This window comes from Hyalella azteca, unplaced genomic scaffold, assembly GCF_000764305.2.
Source record: "Hyalella azteca isolate HAZT.00-mixed unplaced genomic scaffold, Hazt_2.0.2 contig7085, whole genome shotgun sequence".
NCBI classification, from domain to species: Eukaryota; Metazoa; Arthropoda; class Malacostraca; order Amphipoda; family Hyalellidae; genus Hyalella; species Hyalella azteca.
Genome location: NW_025937217.1, coordinates 74,315 through 79,830, shown reverse-complemented (window position 1 = coordinate 79,830; position 5,516 = coordinate 74,315).

The window sequence follows — 5,516 nt, the reverse complement described above, 5'->3', positions numbered from 1 at the left end:
CACCATCACCATCATTCACCCTAATGTCACCATCACCATCATTCAGCACATCGTCACCATCACCATCATTCACCACATCGTCACCATCACCACCATTCACCCTAATGTCACCATTATTCAGGTTTAACGCCAGCATGGCTTGAGGAACAAGGGACGACTCGGTTTCGCTCTGCCATTATTGTCCCCAGATGCGCAGGGATTCTTGATATGCCCGCTGCAGTTGGGCGTCATTGGGCACCGCTGGTCCCCCCGTGGGCCACTGGTCCGTGATTTCGAGGTTGATATACCACTCATCAAGCCTGGCGCACGTGTCGCCCTCGTCCTCCGTCCTCACTCCGGCGTCGTGGAGCTGCTGAAGCAGCGACCGCAGCTCCACGGCTCGAAGCCTGCTGCGCTCCAGACTCAGACACCCCCTGAACCTCTTGCCAGGAGGGGCTAGGGAGATGACTGACATTGCAGCGACTGCAGCAACATCGCGACCTGAGCCGGACGCGCCGTATCCAGCAAAGCACGTTTGGGGTCAGAACTAGGCCGGTATCTGATCGCCTTCGATCCTCTTTCGTTCATGATTGGTGAACACGTCCGTTCACATCATCATCCGGGCTCATTCCTATTGACACAACATCATCATTCCTATTGACACATCACCATCCGGGCTCATTCCTCCGGGCATTGCAAGGGCTCTAAGCCCTTCTAAGCAGGATTAGCTTTCTTATCCTCATACCCGTTGGTGCTCTGTTCCAAGTCGAGCTTATTGGACGTCCTAGCGATGTCACGGTAACGCCAGACAACAGGAACGGCGTCGACAGCTCCACCAGATTCATGACCGTCATTTGCCGAGAAATGGCGCGTATTGCATAGAACATAGTTCTCAGGACTATTTGTCCTGACAACATCGACAGGCGACATCGGCGACAGGCCTATCCAGGCCTATTCATTAATGCCGAAGATACTATACTATACTACTTGTAATATCTTCCAATTTGATATCGATACTTGTATCCAAGAGCTCTGCTTTGTCGTCATGATGACAAGGCTTAGTCGGAAGAACAGAAGAAGCAGCTTCGTCACCTTCAACATTAGGCTCTTCTTTGATTCCATCGGCTGCCAATTCTTCCTTAATATAAATGGTGTCAACACTGATGATGGTGTCACGCTTAAGATGATGATGGTGTCACGATTCTGATGATGGTGTCACGGCAACAGCACTGATGACACCATCAGTGACACCATCATCAGACAGTACATCAGTGCAACAGCACTGTATTCATTAGTAGGCTTATCAATTTTCTTCCTGCATTTAGGACAGATCTTGACTACATTAACCATAGGTAAGCTTGTAATGCAGGAGAAACAATAGGTATGACCACAAGTCAAGCAAAGTGGCTTGTGGTCTTTTGAGTCAAAATGGTCAAAATCTTCATCACAAACTTCACACGCCGGCATTGCGGTGGCCATTTTAAATAAAGGGGGGTGTTAACTTTGTTATTTGAATAAATAATATTCAATTAAACCAAACTGTTTGAGAAAATTTTGATTGCCACTTTACAAACTTCCAAGTTTACATTTGATGGTATGCCACAAATAATTGATAATCTGAAAATCTTCCTTCCCTTGCTTAGCCTCCACTTTTCGATGGGTAGACCATTGTGCTCGGCTAGTCTGAGAATATGTTCCAGACTGATCAGGATTTGTTCGACGTTGACGTCGCACGAACCGCAACACGTCCGTTCACATCATCATCCGGGCTCATTCCTAATGACACAACATCATCATTCCTATTGACACATCATCATCATTCCTATTGACACATCATCATCCGGGCTCATTCCTCCGGCCATTGCAAGGCACGAGACCCGCACGACTGCTGTGAAGCACCATATGATTCCTCATATTCCTCCTTCCTCATATTCAGGCTCCTCCTTCACAGTTATGCATACTCCTTCCTTCATATAAAGGCTCTTTCTTGAGCTTCCCTGCAATCATGTCTGGGAGTAGAGATGAACCACTGGTGTGTGTAGCATCCAATTCATCCATTCACACCACAGGAGACATTTGGGTGAGATTCAGCCCAGCATGCCAGCCCCTCTTGAATGCAGCATCAGAGAGATTGTGAATCTCATCACTGTGCTCTTCCATTCTATTAATCAGGAATTGTATTAGATTAATTAATTTGAAGTATACAAAGTAGGCACTGGTTATACTTCAAATTAACGGTGTTTGCGTATTGCATCATACATGTCGGACGTTATGGAAATATGCACATGTACAAACGGTTTCGAAAGCCAGTTGTATATGGTTTTATAATGGAAGTGATTCCACTTTATCCAGGGAACAAACTTCACAACGACCACGAATGTTCGTGAACAGGGGCCAGTGATTTCCAGGGATGCTCAACTGCATGGAGCCCGGTGTCGAGAATTTTCCTTTTTTCCTCTTGGCATTATGGGTGCATGGATGTTCTGTATATGCCAGGAGTTCTCATGCTATTTCATGTCGATAGTCCAAGAGGGAAATGGCAGATTGACAATGTTCCTTGTAAATGAGGAAGCTGTTCACGATTGTCATATCTAGAAGTCCGAAGAATATGCGATGCCACCATTTCAAGCTCTTCCTATTGATGCCATAGATTTTCAGAGTTGTTGGCCAATTTATCTTTATATAGTGTATATGCCTCTTTTGCACTCTGTAAAATTCCCTTCAGTTTTATTATCATTGCTGCTAACAGTTTGGATTAGAAGCTTCAACCTTAGTGATTCATAACTATCATTGCATGTAGAGATGACATCTATCAACAAAGAATCCAACCACCAACTCTGCAGTGTTAAGCGGCAGATGCTTGAGATGAGCCCTCAATCAAGTATCTCATGCTACTGGCAAAGTCTTTGCCAGCACCAACCACCAACACTGCAGAGTTGGTGGTTGGATTCTTTGTTGATAGATATCATCTCTACATGCAATAATAGTTATGAATTAGATAAATATTTGGATATAAAATTGGGGACATATCCAGACTACTGAACACAACAAGAAAACTCATTGTATCAGAAAACGATTATATGGCAAACTAAAATATACTACTTTATAACGTTCAAACTTCACAGTTGTCTGTGTCTATGCTCTTCTAATCGTCAAAACGATCATTTTGATAAAAAAACGAGCGTGCTGTGGTGATTTTTTCCCCCCGATTTTCAATTTTCAGGGAAAATGGCTTATATCTTTGGAAAAAATTTTCTGATTGATCTGCAAACGTAATATGTTGTTAAACTCGACATGGAAATCATTTTACACAAAAAAATTGGAGTTGGGTTATGGGTTAGTTTTTCCCCAAAATGCACTATTACTGTTATTCAATTCTGACACCGCCAGACATACTATAATAGTTAAAATATTATAGTGTGAATCAATTTTGTTCGGTATGAAAGTTTTTCGCAGTTACCACTCTAAAAGTTAAAAAGTTTAATAACAATAGTCATATGCATAGCATTTGATACATGATTAATTTAAAATATTTCATTGCTTCATGATTTCTTGTCAACATCTTTTGTAACATGAAGCGAAAGAAGATATACTAATTACTCAAAATCCCGTATAATATTTACATTATAAACTTAATTCCCAACCCATATCGGGATTCAAGATGTCCTATAATTGTCAGAAATTTTCTAAATAAAATGATTTGCAGGAGAAACAATAGGTATGACCACAAGTCAAGCAAAGTGGCTTGTGGTCTTTAGAGTCAAAATCGTCAAAATCTTCATCACAAACTTCACACGCCGGCATTGCACCGTCTCTTTGCCCAATTTAATTCTATAATATATAGGATAAATGTATTATGTTGTATCTGAAAAAATTTCTCTGAAATCCTAAAATAAAGATCCATAATATTTAGGCACAAAAAATAATAGTAACAACATGCTATAGTTTGAATAGCTGGCTCATAATACAAAATTTTCAGTAAATTAAAAATCTGCACAGAGTGCAGTCTCTGTTGCACGGTCTCTGTTGCTGCACAGAGAACGTCACGAAAGGCACGCTTAACACTCACGCTCGTTTCCTTGTCGTCAAGGGTCCTTGTCGCCAAGGGTCCAAAGTATCCCTGTCGTCATGGGTCCTTAAGGTCGTCTGAGTGAGGAACCGGGACAGGGCATGTCCCGGTCAAAAGCGAGACGACCGGGACCTCTGATATAGTTACAAATTTACCAGTTCTACTGAACCGGGACCAAGTAAGCTATTAATTCAAACGCACCATGCAGTCATTTTTATCCCTATGGATATGAATGGATCCTAGCATGGTTTATCCCTATGGTCATAACTGCCGTAAAATGGCATAAGAGAGGGTCCCAAAAACAGCTGTATTTATTCATTTGTACAATGTGAATGAATGACTGTACATTTTGTGTAAATATATCTTCAATGTCAGAAATTTTCTAAATAAAATGATTTAAAGCCATGTGTGAAGTTAGCTTGACTTTTGGATAGCTATTTTTTATCGAAGCTCATGCCCAAGTTGTTCGCGGTTGTCCCGCCGAGGTCGGCCAGAGTCCTCTTCTTGAGCTGCAATCTTCATCCGCTCTAAGTGTTCGCTCATCAAGTTCACGACTGTACGATTAGGATGCGGCACTGTTGTGAGAAAAGAACGGCATATAACGAAAAAGAACCCATGGAATAAATAGTTTCATGATATGATATCATCCTTATAACTAGGTCAAAAACATCAAATTTTAAGAGATGAAATTAGTAAATTGAATTGAAAATTGAAAAGCACCTACCCTCTTGCGCCGCCAGCTGCCGCCTCTTCGGTGGTGTCCAAAAATATTTTCACTCGTAAAATATATTTTGAAATCTTAAAAGTAACATATAAATGATAAGAAACAAGGAATCTTTAAAGGTTTATATGTTATGGAAATTTTTATATGTTTATAAGTTATGGAAAAAGCGAGACGACCGGGACCTCTGATATAGCTACTAATTTACCAGTTCTACTGAACCGGGACCAAGTAAGCTATTAATTCACGGAACACGACGCCGACAAGGACTGTCAACACGGCCGAGATTGGCATTGATTGTTCCCCTCATGGTTCTGGAGATGATCCAAGAAGTCACAACAATAATGGAAGTTACAATAATTCCAGTGCCAAGAAAAAGAGATCACGAGTGTATCCAAACTGTTAATTTCTCATGATTTTGTAATCGAGGAGAGGGATTTAATAGGGAAAAAGTTGCGAAAAACTGTTAAGAAATAGCTTAATATAAAATTTTCACTCGTAAATTATATTTCGAAATCTTAAAATTAACATATAAATGATAAGAAACAAGGAATCTTTAAAGGTTTATATGTTATGTAAATTTTTATATGTTTATAAGTTATGGAAAAAGCGAGACGACCGGGACCTCTGATATAGCTACTAATTTACCAGTTCTACTGAACCGGGACCAAGTAAGCTATTAATTCACGGAACACGACGCCGACAAGGACTGTCAACACGGCCGAGATTGGCATTGATTGTTCCCCT